Genomic DNA, 14,578 nt, shown 5'->3' with positions numbered 1-14,578 from the left:
CCAGAATCACAGCCGCTGTTTTCTCACTGCAATATTTATTTTTCAACTTTTGGCAACAAATGGCCACAAATCGATCAAAGGTGAAAGGGACAGTGAACCAGACAGAACAGTCAGTGGCTGCATAAAGCAGGAGGGCGTGGATATTACACACGGGAATGTACCACATTAGGAAATAAAACTGCTCCCGATAAATAATGGGAATGTGTCTCAATATCAGATCGAGGATAATGATTCGTCACTGCCATTGCCCCCAGGTAACGCCTGACACATGGAGACAATCCACAATCTTTATAAAGCAGGACGAAGATCGTCATGACATTAACTGTAAGGAAGGAAAAGCAACAATTTAGAACATCAGCCTGAACGACATTTTCCAAATGATTGAGATCAGAGTGAGATTTTCAAAATGAAATGCTCAGAGATTTATTGATGTAGTTGGAGCTGGAATAACACATGGTAAATTCTGAATTACTGACAGAAATGTGATGTATTACAGAAGAAACCCTCCCTCCCGAAACACACAGACATGCATCGAAAAGAACAGGTCGATTCTAGAATATTCCCAAACACTTGATGACTCGAGAGCAGACAGGTCACTGCTTTACAGTTCCCAATACGGAGGGTAAACATTATCGTCCTGAAGGATTCTCTCCCAGTTCCTCAATGACAAATGGACGCTGGAAATTTCTGTCTTCTGGTCTAAATTGTGTTTGATTCTCCGACATGAAGAAATGTAAACGCAGGGGAATCCCCTTTAACTGCCTGAGGGGACTTTGAAACAGTGATTCCTTCTCCATAGAACAGGATCTTTTCCCTTGGGATCTTGTGGTCTTTCAATTAAATGTCATCTGGCTGTTTACAAATAATGTCAGTTTTAGAATTTTTTGGAGAATATTGCTTATACTATATTCCAGAGATTGTAGATTATTCAGTGGAATGTCGGTTATAGAATGTCCTGGAGAATCCCAGTTATGGAATGTTCCGCAGAATGTAAGTGATAGAATTTCCAAGAAATGTCAGTTATGGAATGTTCTGGAGAATGTCAGTAATAGACTGTTCCGGCGAAGATCGTTTGTAGAATGTTCCGGAAAATGTTGTTTACAGAATGTTACAGGGAATGTCAGGGTTATGGAATGTACTGGAGAATGTCAGTAATAGGATGTTCCTGGAATGTTAGTTAGAGAATGTTCCAGAGAATGTTGGTTGGAGAAGGTGATAGGGTCATAAAAAGCCACATCACTCAGGCCCTTCTGTCCATTAAGTTTGGTGAAACCCACTCGGCCTCACAGTGAAAAGCTCTCCCCAAACTCGACTCAACTGGCACTTTGTGCACAGAAACAATAAGATTAAGCCAAAAACATTGAACATTTGATCTAAAATTCTCTGTTTACAATCATACAGATGTCATCCTTTATTTGGAGATCCACCCCACCTCCTTTTATATTTTGTAGAACTCTCCCAAAAATAAAAGGTCCTGCACGTGCAGTTCCAAATGTAAGTCATCATGTAGTGAGGTCTCTGTCAGGTCATTAAATTATATCCAGTTACCTCAATGTATGGACTGAATTCCTCAATCGTTTTTGTGAATGCAACATACATTCAGATAGAGTGTCTTTCATTCAGCTTTTTAAGCCATTATTCTCTGCTCCATTGTTACCTTTATTCCTCGTTTTGACAGTTCTGGAAACAGTCTGACATTGTCATTACATACAGCATCAAACCTGATGGGTAATGTTTATGTGTGTAAATGTGTGTATGTGTGTGCGTTTGTGCATGTGTTCTTTGTGGGTTTTGGGGCGGCACGGTGGCCTAATGGTTAGCACTGCTGCCTCACAGCGCCAGGGTCCCAGTTTCGATTCCAGCCTCAGGCAACTGTCTGTGTGGAGTTTGCACATTCTCCCCGTGTCTGCGTGGGTTTCCTGTGGGTGCTCTGGTTTCCTCCCACAGTCCCAAGATATGCGGATCTGGTGTATTGTCAGTGCCAAATTGCCCATAGTGATAGGCGCATTAGTCAGAGGGTAGTGGGTCTGGGTGGGTTACTCTTCAGAGGGTCCCTGTGGACCTGTTGGGCTGTGTAGGGAATCTAATCTAAGTTTGAAAGTCATTGTTTCAGAAAGAATATGCAAGGTAGAAATCAGTTTAAATATGAACATCTGGCAAGAGTTTGGGTAACTCACAGAGGAAAACTGAGAGGCGTTTAATGGACAGATGTGATGACGATTTTGAGAATGTTAAAATAAAGATATTTTAAGACCCAGTAACAATACAGATCAATCCACACAGGGGTGATGGTTGGATAGGATTTTGGTGTAAATTTGAATAAGGACCGTGGTGTGTAACTCAGATTTGCTTCTGCAGGTTTGAAGTTGGGAATGTCAGCAGGAGATTATTAACATCATTAGGACTGTATTTCATTTCTCAAGGTTCAAGTAGCAGATAGAATGAGCCAGTAACGTATACTCTAGAAGTATAAGTAGTTAAAATTAGGAATGGTCAAGGTATGGGGTCAGGAATCAGCTCATGGCTGAAGGGATCAACACAGTTGTGATTCATTTGTTTCAGCCTCAGATATTGACCAGGGATGGGATGGAGTCAGAGGAAGGAAATGGAGTTTGTAACCAGAAGAGAAGGCAGTGATCTCCCGTTCCCAATATTTAGATAACAAGAGCAGTGGTACAATGAATTATGGCTCAATCTGAAACAGAGTAGGTCAACATAGAGACCCATGAGGGACACTGCCAGGAGCAAAGAGGGACCGAGTGAATGAAGACATTTACTGATGCAGTTAGTGGTGGCTTGTAGGGTGAATATCTGAGTTCACAGAGTCTCAGTGGGACACAATAACAGCAGCAAGGATAAACCTCTCTCCAGAGATGCAGCATCCCAGTCTAATGTTCTCAGACTCTCCATTGTTATAATATTCCAGTCTGTTGTTCTCAGATTCTGATCGCTCATCCCCCTCTCTCGGGAGCTGGGGATTCATGTTAGTGCTGTTGGTGATGATCTGCCCAAACCATGGGATAGCACATTGAACGGAGCCCATTTCTCATTAAAGGATGGAAACCCTCCACTGGGATAATTAGCATCGATGGCTATTGACGTTAATCACAGTCACTGAACAAACAGGTTCAGCTAGCCCACTCCTTACATCACTTTTCATATCACAATAAAAAGGGAATATTTACTTGGTCGAGATGGAATGGATAAAGATTTCTGAGGGATGGAATATAAATCTTTTTAATCTTTCTTCCTTGTATGTGGAGTAGTGTCTGTTACAGAGGAACAACAGGAGAGTCGTCAGACCCTCTAAAGAGTCATAGAGTCATAGAGATGTACAGCATGAAAACAGACCCTTCCAGTGCATAGGTCCATGCTGAACAGATATCCTAAATTAATCTAGTTCTACTTTCCAGCACATGGTCCATAACACTCCCAACCTTCTTTTTCATATACTCATCCAGATGCATTTTCAATGTTCTAACTGTACCAGCCTCCACCACTTCCTTTGGCAGATCATTCCATTCATGTCCCACTTTGAAAAAGCTGCCCCTTAGGTACCTTCTAAAACTTTCCACTCTCACCCTAAACATATGCCCTCTAGTTCTGGACTCACCCGCCTCGGAGATAATCTTGTCTATTTGTCTGATTAATCCCCCTCATGATTTTATAAACCTCTATAAGGTTACCCCTCAGCCTCTGATGCTCCAGGGAAAACAGCCCCAGCCTATTCAGTCTCTCTCTGTAGCTCAAACCCTCCAAACCTGGCAATCTCCTTGTAAGTATTTTCTGATCTCCTTCAAGTTTTATAACATCCTTCCAATAGGAAGGGGAACAGAATTACACACAATATTCCAAAAGTGGCCGAACCAATGTCATCTTCAGCTGCAACATGACTTCCCAACTCCTAATGCACTGACCAATAAAGGAAAGCACACAAAATGCCTTCTTCACTATCCTATCTATATGTGACTCCTTTTTCAAGGAACTATGAACCTTCAACATTCCCCAAGACCATCCCATCACGTGTATAATTCCTGCCCTGATTTGCCTTTCGTAACTGTGGTACCTCATTTTTACATAAATTAACCTCCATCTGCCACTCCTTGGCCCACTGGCCCATCGGTTCAAGATCCCATTGTACTCTGAAGTAACCTTCTTCGCTAACTACTACACCTCCAATTTTGATATCATCTGCAAACATATTTACTCTTCCTTCTATGTTTGCATCCAAATTATTATACAAATGAAGAATATCAGTGGACCCAGTACTGATCCTTGTGACACACCATGGGTCATAGGTCTCCATCACTGCCCCCTGACTTCTATCTTCAAGCCAGTTCAGTATCCAAATACTTTGTTTTCCCTCTAACCATGTGATCTAACCTTGTTCAAATGTTAATCAGGAATCTTGTTGAACATTCATACAGATCATATCCACCAATCCTCTTCATAACTTCTTCAACAAACTCAATCAAGTTAGTGAAACATGATTTCCCATGCTCAAAGACATAGGACTCTCCATAATCAGCCCTTGCCTTTCCAAACAGACGAATCCTATTCATCAGGATTTGATAGATAGTGCTTTCTAAGAGATTTCTTTGAGAGCAGTGCGAGCCCTTTTAGATGACATGCTCTCATGTTCAATGGGATTTGCTCTGACTACTTTTTAAAATGTCCTACCTTTTAAAACACCAAGACTTGTAACCTCACATTGTTCCAATATTGTCAGTACAATTAATTTCAAATTCAATTGGTTTTTGGTATCCTGGGCATAAATTAAATTAATTGGTTAAATTTAAATCCAGTTTCATTAACACAAAAACACAACTCGAAGCCTTTGGTTACATTTTCTCAATTCTCAGCACTCTCTGCACCTGTCACCTAGTCACAGGCACAAGGGCTATGAAACACTCAGCTCAGAAATGCACCCTCCTTCTTGTAGTGACCAAACACTCTTTCAAAGTCTAAGCATCAATCCATGCAGTATAGTCCCATCTTACTCCTGGGCTCTAACCTCACTTATCTGTGAGCAAACATCTCAAATTCTTCTGAAAATTGAAATATTCCAGTCCCACTGCTCTCATTTGTCAATGTCAGAAACAACATTCTCCACAAACCCCAGGAGACAAGGGCCGCGGATATATAAAAACACCAGACCTTGGTAAGTTGCTCTCCAAGCTACTCACTATCCTTATTTGGCAATATATCACCATTCCTTCATTGTCACTATGTCAACATCTGGAATTCCTTCCCTATTGGCATTGTGGGTCAATCTAGAGCACATGGACTGCAGTGGTTCAAGAAGGCAGGTTACCATCACCTTTTCTCAAGGGCAACTGGGGATGGGGAATAAGCCAACTAGTGATGCCCACATCTCAAAACATTAATTTAGAAATTTGAAATTGACATAATAATTATTTGATGCCTTGAGAGACTGCCTTGGAGAGCAACTTAAAGGTCGGGTAATCTTATACATCTGCAGCCCTTGTCCTTCTAGGTGGAAGTGATTGTGGGTTTGCAAGGTGCAGTCTGATGATCTTTGCTGAATTTCTGCAGCGTATCCTGTAGATGCATCTTGTAGATAGTGGTACTGCTGCTTCTGAACCAGTAAGTTCCTTCCCTTACTCATGCGAATCCTAAAGGTCAACCAGATGTCATTCTCGAATTGAAAACAGGCATGTGGCTTTGCATTGTCTGAGTGCAGTTACTACATTCCATTTTCAACTCTTTCAGGGTCTGTTCTTTCGAAACAAAATCATAATGCTGTGTTTTCCTATTCCTGAAGTGTTAGTGTGACAACAAGAGGCTGTTGTAATGTCTTATCGTTGGGCTTGAATCACCCTGCAACGGTATTCAGGTTATGCCCTGCTGACTTCCATTGGGCGCTATCCCAATCAGAATCTATTATTACCACCTCCCCACTGTAAGGCTACCCGTCTCTATCTCTCTTCTTTGAACTATTCCGCCTCAATACCCATTCGGTTGGTTCTGAAGCATAAAAGGGGATAGGTTTTCAGCATCTAAGGGGCTAGTTTAAATGGATTGGCTCAATGCAAAACCTGTTGCCTTGATTTTAAAAAAAACCTTAGCTTGGTCTGCGTTCAATAAACCTATTTCAGTTCGGGTGCTCTTAGTGCACCGGAACACTTTAAAGTTGCTGTCACTGACATCCAATTTTAAATTAAGCTCAGGAAAAACACTGTCTTTTAAAAGGAACCACACATGTTTCCCCACTTTACAATTTTACTCACACCACTAAATTCTAGCTTCCCACCTCCCAAACTACAATTACTCTGCTCAACTTCGCAACACATTCGTCCCGAGAATAATCATTTGCTTATCAGCCTCTGATGGCGTCAAAATGAGGGGGAACTCACAAAGTGAGGGGGAACTTAGCATTTTCATACTCACGCTAATTTCAGCAATATTCTTAATGGCAGTCTGCACCGTGCAAATGTGTCACATGCGATGTTAGTCTGTTTTGGTTGCTGTCCTGATGGCGAGGATCCTGTTCCTGCTGCTTGTCGGCAATTACAGCTGAGGGCACTTTAATACCTGTGATGGAAAGAGCGAGATACAGAGAGAAAACATTTCCGATGAACAGGGTGGACTCACTGCCTTTATTCCTGATGAAGGGCTTTTGCCCGAAACGTCGATTTCGCTGCACATTGGATGCCTGAACTGCTGTGCTCTTCCAGCACCACTAATCCAGTGTTGCTGTATTAACCCCCATGTAATTAGCTGTGTAGGATGATTCAATTTAGCGACTCCCTTTTCATTAATAAGTACGCTCCTGTTACTTGTTTATATTACCTCACGAGGTCCATCCCATCCGGTGGACAAGGCCCTCTTGCTTGGGATTATGGTCAGCTTTGATCCTGGGGCTAGCATTTCTATTCATCCTTGCCGTCCCTCAGACTCCCAGTCCTTGACAAGCAATTGATCTCGTGCCTGTCTGTGAAGAATGTGTAAATGCTTCTGGAGGGATTCCTTAATTGACCTTTTCTGTGAGTCAGTTCTGCTCCCCGTGTGAATAGGCGCTGGAGGAGTGCAGTTGCATGTCCTGTCATGAGCTCAAATAGCCTTATTTCAGAAGCCCTCGAGGGCTTGCATCGTTTTAATGTCAATTCTCTATCTCGGTTCTGCTCATGCACATGTCGTGCATCTCTGGCAAAATTTAGCTATCCGTATTCCCATTCCTTTCCACAACCAGCAATTCGATATTAGTTGTATCATTTTATCCGGCCCTATGCGTGCTTATCCATGATAAACATTGCATCAGGTCTATTGACTGCTTCAGTGTCTGAGGAGTCGGAAATAGTGCTGAATGTCATGCAATAATTGGCTAACATCCTGACATCTGACCTTATAATGGAGAGAAGGTTATTGATGAAGCAGGTGAAGATGGTTGGACCTGGGACACTATCCTGAAGAGCTCCTGCAGAGTTGTTTTGGAGCTAAGATGACTCACCTCCAATAACCACATCCATCTTCCTATGTGTCAGGTATAAACGCCAGAGAGTTTGCCTCCTGGTGCCCATTGATGCCAGTTTTCATCAGGTTACTTGATGCCACCTCTCACCTTTCCTCCAGATTTCAGTTCCTTTGTCATGTATGGGCTAAGGCTGTAATGAAGTCCAGAGCTGAGTGGTCCTGATGAAATCCAAACTGGACGTAACTGAGCAGGTGTTGCTTGACAGCACTGTTTGATGACACCTTCCATCACTTTATTGATAATCTAAAGAAGACTGGTGGGGCTTCAATTGGATGGGTTGGATTTGTCCTGCAATATTATATATATATATATACAGGACAAACTTGGGCAATTTTCCACATTGTCTTATCGATACTGGTGTTGTAACAGTACTGGAACAGCTTGGGTAGGGGAGTGGGAAACTCCTTAGCGCACGTCTTCCGTACTATTGCAGGAATATTGTCAGGGCCCGGAGCATTTGCAGTTTCAAGTGCATCCAACCATTTATTGCTATCACGTGGAATAAATCTAATTGGCAGAAGACTGGTATCTGTTTTGCTGTGGACCACTGGAGGAGGCTGAGATGGATCATCGACTCCACACTTCTGGCTGTGAAAGATGGTTGTGAAAGCTTTCACCTTATCTTTAGCACTACCATAATTGAGAATGGGGATATTTGTGGAGCCTTCCATTACAAATTCCATTACAATTTGTCTACCTGTGGATTCATTGATTAATGGGGGCAGCTGCCAATTATATTTCCTTGCAACATAATCCCCATTGACAATCAGGGATTGTGTCACAGAAAATATTGGTGGGTAGCAAAACATCAGAAGCTCCATGCGTCAGTGGTGACAAGCCACTAATCTTTTGAATAAAGCCAAACTTACAAATATGGGGAAAAAAAGAGAAAAGAATTAGCTAAGGATCTGAGGATTGGTTAATAAGGGCAAAAGAGTATTGGCTAAGGAGGTTGTGTTGAACTTAATGAAAACATTAGTTTGACCTCAGCTGTTGGGGTAATGTGTGTAGTGGAGATATTGTAGCCTTGCTGGACTGTTACTCCAGAGACATTCTGGTGACCTGGGTTTGAATCTCGCCACGGTAGATGATGGAATTTGGATTCAGTAACAAACAATCTGGAGTTAAGAGTCAGAAAGTGAGCACACAACCATTGCAGAAAAGACCCATCTGGTTCAATAATACCCTTTAGGTGAAAAAGCTGCCTTCTTTACCTGGTCTGGCCTCCATGTGAATCCAGATACAAAGCTAATGGGGTCAACTCTTACCTGCCTTTCAGGCAATTAACTGATGTGCAATGAATGCCGGCTTAGATAGGGATGCCCAGATTCCACAAATAAAGGGGAAAGAAGTTGTGACAGCCATATCCCAGAAAGGATCTGGAAGGATTCTTGTTAAGAAGTGTGACACCATTCAAGAGAGTGGCATTAGGGAGATTTAAACAATCCTTGGATAAGCATATGAAAGACGATGGGATAGCGTAGGGGGTCAAGCAGAGAATAGTTCACAGGTCGGCGCAAGATCGAGGGCCTAAGGGCCTATACTGAGCTGTATTGTTCTATGTTTGTTTTATCCCTGCGAACCAGTTTTCTATCCATCTCAATTTACTCCCCTCAATCCCTTGCACTTTAATCTTGCACAATAATCTCTTTTGTTGAATGCTTTCTGTATGAAGAAATATGCCATATTGACTGGCTCCTACTTGTCAATTCTACTGGAATTTCAACAGATTTGTCAATTATGATTTCCCCTTCATAAATCCATGCTGACTTTTTATCCTGACGTGGCTTTCTGAATGTCCAGTATAATGTCCTTTATAAAGGATTCAAGAAGTTTCCCCACTGTCAATGTTAGGTTTATTCACCTACAATTCCCTAGATTCTCTCTACCTCCTTTTTTGAACATTGGAGTGACAATAGCTACCCTCTGATCTGGAGGGACTGTTTCAGAGTCTATGGAATCCTGAAAGGTGACCTTGCTTTGAAAGTGTAGGGGATTGATCAGACCACGTCTAGTGCGCAGTGTGCAGTTAAGGTCGCCTTATCTCAGGTTATTAGACTGGACGGAATTGAGGTTCATAAGGAGGAGGTGTTAACAATTCTGGAAGTGTGAAAATCAATAAATCCTGTGGGCCAAGTGTGATTCATCTGAGAATTCTCTGGGAAGCTAGGGAGGAGATTGTGGAACCTTTGGTTTTGGTCATTATGTCATCATTATCTACAGGAATAGTATCAGAAGACTTGTAGTTAGCAAATGTTGTCTCCATTTTCAAGATGGGGAGTAGAGACAATCCTGGTAACTATAGACCAGTGAGCCTTACTTCAATTGTTGGTAAAGTATTGGAAAAAATGATAAGAGAAAGGATTTCTAATCATCTAGAAAGGAATGCTTTGATTAGGGATAGTCAACATGGTTTTGTGAAGGGCACATTGTGTCTCATAAGCCTTATAGAGTTCTGTGAGAAGGTGACCAAGCAGGTGAATGAGGATAAAGTGGTTGATATGTGTATATGGATTTCAGTAAAGCATTTGATAAGGTTCCTATAGCAGAAAATACAGATGCATGGGATTGAGGGTGATTTAATGGTTTGGATCAGAAGTTGGCTAGCTGAAAGAAAGATGGTGGTTGATAGGAAATGTTCATCCTGGGATTCAGTTATGAATGGTGTAATGCAAGGATCTATGCTGTCCACTGCCAAGGCCAACACCACTGCTGTTTGCCATTTTTATAAGTGATCTGGATGAGGGCATGGAAGGACAGTCCAGAATGAAGAGTCACTTTTGAAAAATCACAATTTGCTCATTTATGTCTAAAAGTAAATACGTTTCTTCAATTGCAGTTTTCTCATAATCAAAAACAGTTCAAGAAGATTAAAAAAAAATCTTCAGGTAGATTCTTGGTAAGCAAGGGGCTGAAAACGTTTTAGAAGTGAGCAGAATTATGGACTAGTATCAGCTGACGATGCTCATTGGGTTGAATAGCCTGTTATAAATAAATGATATGGTTGTTTTGTAACTGAGAAATACAGGATATGGAGACAGTTTGAGTGAATCGGATGGAAGGCTTGGCAACGGACTGACCCACTAAATAAGTGTCAGATAAGCTCGGTTGTCAGTGGGTAGCACCACTACCTTACAGAGCCAGAGATCGAGGATAACTTCCATCCTCAGGCGCTTGAGTCTGTGGAGTCAGTACATTATTCCAAAATTAATTGCAATTTGCCACATGCAGGAATATTCTTTTTGAATGTGAAAACTATTTTGGGTCAGTCTTTACATTCAATAATGTGTCTGACATGCCCAAGAATGATGTGAAGGATACAATGGGAGGTGAGGACCTCATTGCAATAGTTATCACGAAATGGTAGTGTTGAGCAAACATGAGGATCTAAAGGTATATAACTCCCCTCGTTCTGATGGAATGCATCCCAGGGCACTGAAAGAAATGGTGGAAGCTATAGCAGATGTATTAGTGGTAATTTAACAGCATTCACTGCACTCCAGTAAGATCCCAGCAGATTGGAAGACAGTGGTTGTTTTGACAGCATTTTAAAAAGTGTGTAGGCAAAAGGCAGTTAAGAAGAGGGCAATTAGAGTAAATCTGTAGTCAGGAAAGTTATGCTGGCTGTCATTAAAGAAGAAATAGTGATACATCTGAATGGATAGAGTTCCATCAGGCAGTAAGAATTTACTAAAGAAAGGTCATATTTGACAAACTTACTGGAGTTCTTTGAGGATATAACAAGCAGGTGAATGGAGGGGGGTAGATGTTATATACTTGGATGCCCAGAAGGCATTTGATAAGGTGCCACAGAGAAGACTCACCCATAAGTTAAGAGTTCGGGGAATGTATTAGCATGGTTAGAAGACTGGTCAACAAATAGAAAGCAGAGAGTTAATATCAATGGTTGTTTCTCTGGTTGATGAACAGAGTGCCACAGCGTCAGTGTTGGGCCTGCAACTGTTCATGATATCAATAAATGATTTGGAGGCGATGACAGTTTGTAACAAATTCAAATTTGTTGATGACAAGGCAAACTGTGCAGAGGATGCGGAGGGTCGGCAGAGAAATTTAGATAGGTCAAGTGAGTGAGCAAGGCTTTGACAGGTAGAGGGCAATGTTAGTAAGTGTGAGGTTATCAACTTTGGAATTAAAAAGCAAGAGGTTTATTTAAATTATTATTATTATTTAAATGGTTAAAAGTTGCAACATGCTTTTATGCAGAAGAACTTAGGAGTGCCCGCATGTGAATCATGAAAGGTTGACTTGCAGGTGCAACAGGCAATCAGAAGACAAGCAGAAAATGGCTTTTATTGTTAGAGGGATTGAATTTAGTAGTAGGGAGGTTCTACTGCAATTGTGCAAGTGTTGGTGAGGCTGCACTTGGAGTATGTGTGCAGTTCTGGTCTCCTTTCTTGAGTAAGTACATACTGGTTTTTAAGATGGTGCAGAGGTGGATAACCAGATTGATTCCAGAGATGGGTGGGGGCGCAAGTAGTTACCCTATGGGGAGAGATTGAGCCACTTGGGACTGTACTCACTAAAATTTAGAAGTTTGAGCCAGGATCTTATAGAAAAATATTAAAGTATGAAAGGGGTAAATAAGATAGAAACAGGCAAGTTATTCTGCTGGTGGGTGAGGCAAGGATGAGGAGAAATTGGCTTCAACATTAAGGGGAGTAGATTAAGAACAGAGATGTGGAGGACCTGCTTTTACCAGAGAGTAGTTAATCTATGGAATTATCTGCCTAATGAAGCTTTGGAAGCAGCTTCATTAAATGTATTGAGACACAGTGCAAGGGGAATTAAGGCCTCATGGGGTAATGCAGGTAGGAGAAGCTGAGATGATGGATAGGTCAGCCATGATTTAATGAATGGCAGCGCAGGTTCAACAGGTCGTATGGCCTGTCCCTGCTTCTATTACTATGAAACTATTAACACATGCTCCAAGATGACATAATCAAAGTGAATTGCAGTGACTGGAGCTCACCCATAGGAATGGTGCCAAAACAAGATGGTACTCAACCCCATAAGGAGACTCTGAGCTTGGTGTTGGCATTACAACATTACTGGTAACATAAATGTGTCTGAGACAATAATATACAATGATAATAACTCATTGAAGCTTTCTGCAGAAATGTAAGGACAGAAATTCCAAGCTGTTTAGATGAAGTTTATTATTACAGCCATTCAATTTGAAAATTGCCCATGTCGCAGGGAATGTGAATATGTTTGCTAATGTCTTGTTGTGAGTTGGCTGAGAAACAGAGGCGTTTGTTGGCAGAAGTAAATAGACTGAAATAGAATGTAGTATGTGTGTTTGATAGTTATAATCAATGTGATGGAGAAATGTTGTACTGTGCAAACAATGTAAGACTAATTAGTTTTGAAGTGAAGCCATCTTTGGAGGCTGATCATTCTTTTTTTTTAAGGAAGGTGGTATGATGATGCTGTCCCTTTAAGAAAGTTATTTTGTACTTGTTTTTTTTTAGACTGGTCATAAAGGCAGAGGTACCGACATGGCTAACAAAGACTGCCCAAGTCAACAATCAGGGGAAGCCTTTGGGATTTTTTTTACAAACTGTTGTACAGTAAAAGGTTGTCCAAGTTCATGGATTTTTCTAGTTTGTTTAGTTTTAGCTGGGGACCCAGAGAAACAGCTACAGTGAAAAGAGGTTCCATGTTTCAGCAATTGATCCCTGGCTGATTCTCTCTACTGTCTCTTCATCTTGTGAGAACCTGCATTTCAATTTACCGTTTTTGCCATGGAGTGTGTTTATGGCTATGCTGCATGAAGTTGGAACAGTTCCTTTGTTAAGTTGTGGGGATATTGTATCGGTTGGTCTTTCAAATATTGTTGTTATTTCAAATTCTTTTCTTTTGCTTGTATTTCATTCAGTGTTGTGTAAATACATTCTTTTTAAAGCCAACTAATTTGACCAGCTGCATCACTACTGCAATTTACATTTTGCATCTGCCCAAAACATCATAATTCTTCATAGTTCTTCCTTACCAGTCCATGAACACAAGCAAACACATGCAGAGCTTGTGCAGGAGTCCTTCATTTCTGAGGATAAGCATGATGTGGAGATGCTGGCATTGGTCTGGGAGTGTAACAAGTCAGAAGTCTGAAACTTGGTTGCAGTACAACAAATTTATTCAAAATCACAAGCCTTCTCAATGCTACTACTTCATTAGGTTTCTCCCAAAACAGCTCCCAGTGAATGGTCCACTGAATGAGTAGCTTCATATTCAACAGGACAGTATAAACACACTCGAACAGATGGGAGAGGCAATAACAAAGACAATCACTTCTATTCATAAGATGATCAGAAAATGAGATAATGCTCAGCTTCAGATTGTGAACATGTATCTGGAGCCATAGGCACGGCTGCCGATGCAGCAGCAAACAACGTATGAACATCAGAAACAGCTTAGTTCACAGTGTGGGCATGATTGTGTCCACCGGACAGAGTGATGGTATGAATCTGGCTACAGAGGGAAAAAAGAGGAATGGAGACGAATGTTGCTCTTTTCAAAAACTTTCACATTTCAAGAATCTTTAATTTGAATAATGTATCTGATCCATTGGGTACTCAGTGCACAGCAAAACATATTCGAGTCCAATGTAAGAGTGCAAAATGAATACAACCGCACATTAGTCATAGAATCACGCAAGTGTACAGTTTTGAAGAGGTTCTTCTGCCCATTAAGTCTGTAATGGCAAAACAATGCTAAATCTACATTGGTCCCACTTTCCAGGACTAACACTATAGCATTCAATATTCTGACATTTCAAACATTCATCGAAGTACCTATAGTTATTTGAAAGTTGAGTTTTAATGTCTCAATTACCTTCCCAGGCAGTGCATTCCAGATCAGTCCACGCGCTGTCAGTGAAAAAAATACTCAAATTGTCTCTAAAAACCTGGCTTTTGGCTTAAAATCTGCCATCTCAATGATCGAACTTCAACGAAAGGGAACAGCTGTTTTTTCTTCACACATCCTTTGGACACTTCTATCAGTTCAGCCTCACCCTCAATCTCTGCTCCAAAGAAAACAGCCTGGACTTATTGGGATTCT

The 14,578-nt window shown here is 41.2% G+C and overlaps 1 long non-coding RNA gene across 1 annotated transcript; it reads right to left on the bottom strand.

Annotated features, from left to right (window-relative positions):
• Positions 1-219: 219 nt before the first annotated feature.
• On the bottom strand, positions 220-6,882 carry LOC140494378 (uncharacterized). Its single transcript, XR_011963941.1, has 3 exons — positions 6,814-6,882; positions 6,412-6,555; positions 220-322 (listed from the first exon to the last, which is right to left on the bottom strand). It is a non-coding gene; the product is annotated as an uncharacterized lncRNA (long non-coding RNA).
• Between the last annotated feature and the right edge of the window lie 7,696 nt (positions 6,883-14,578).

Source organism: Chiloscyllium punctatum, chromosome 24 (genome assembly GCF_047496795.1).
Source record: "Chiloscyllium punctatum isolate Juve2018m chromosome 24, sChiPun1.3, whole genome shotgun sequence".
Taxonomy (NCBI): Eukaryota; Metazoa; Chordata; class Chondrichthyes; order Orectolobiformes; family Hemiscylliidae; genus Chiloscyllium; species Chiloscyllium punctatum.
This window is presented reverse-complemented; position numbering and strand designations above follow the sequence as displayed.